Genomic DNA, 1,304 nt, shown 5'->3' with positions numbered 1-1,304 from the left:
TGAAGCTGTTTATGTGGTTTTTCATCCTAGTGAAATTGAATTATCCATAATATGACCTCAGCTTTGGAGGTCACATCAGGTTTGGGTTTGGTTGGATAGCAACAGGAATAGATTGGAGTTACTTTGGGATGCGCTCCATCATTCCAGCATTCTTATACAATGATAGAGAAAAAATGTTACTTTTCAAAATCTATTGTTCTAGAGCAGGGGTGTCAAAATTCATTTCAGTAATTTTACCACTTCCATGTATAAAATATGTAAGGCGTTGTCGATATCTGAGCAATAAGTGACAAATATCAGTCCCTTCAGGATGTGCACTTTCTTTGACCAATTTCTATTCAATTTGGGCAATTTATTGAGAATAGGATTTTGGAAATATTTAGACTTCTTTCAACAATTTAAGCGTAAAAATGACTGCCATCATGTTATATAAGCAATGTAAAAGCGTGAGCCTCAGGCATTATTGTTGATTTTAATTCTATTTGTGTATTTGGAGGAGCTGAGATATCTTCACAACTGAATTCATTGGTAATTTACACAATGATTCATGTTTTCTCTGTCATTTTTACTTTTTCCTTGGTGCCAAATTGGCTTCTCCAAAGGTGGCAGATTTGGCCCCTGAGCTTTGAGTTTGACACATTTCCGAGAGTGATTTTTAACTCGTCGTCTGCAAGACAAGTTTAAAAAATAACACGCCGACTGTTGTGGATTGATAAAATATTGCAGCCGAAAGTCCTTTTTTCTCGTGTTGAAGTGTAAACAATTCAAAGTGAAACCAATCACACGCACCGTAACTCTTGGGCTCCTACAATCCCTCTCATTCTGAAAGCGCCCACAGCCGGTTTGGCTGTTACCAATATTTCTGCCACTTCAAGGAATAAGGATGTTTGAATCCTCCACAGTAAATAGCAGCAGTGAATGTCCTGAGGGAGATGTGAAAAAGAAACCTCAGTGGTACTGGTATTTCCTTGTGTGTGTGTGCTGTGCTGACTGCGACCCTAATAGAATATGTTTTGTCATCCTGTTATTGCCTGTTACGTTGTATTTACTCTGAAGGGTTAAAGAACACCAGAGGGGTTCTTTCCTCTCACACCATCTCACCTAATGGCAGTGGGACGACAGGGTGAATCAAAGTATGCTGCTGATTTCATCCAAACATATTAGAAAATGTACTAGTTTAGCTTTGACAAACTTATTAAATGACAGATTGTGTTGTCATTTGTATTTAATGACATTAAAGATGTTCAGAAAGGTATCGCTACTTTTGAAGACTTCCACACAAATATAGTAATATTAAACCAGTG

The sequence above is a fragment of the Gouania willdenowi genome, chromosome 21, assembly GCF_900634775.1.
Source record: "Gouania willdenowi chromosome 21, fGouWil2.1, whole genome shotgun sequence".
NCBI lineage: Eukaryota > Metazoa > Chordata > Actinopteri > Blenniiformes > Gobiesocidae > Gouania > Gouania willdenowi.
The sequence above is the reverse complement of the archived record's forward strand: the minus strand, read 5'-3'. Positions refer to the sequence as shown.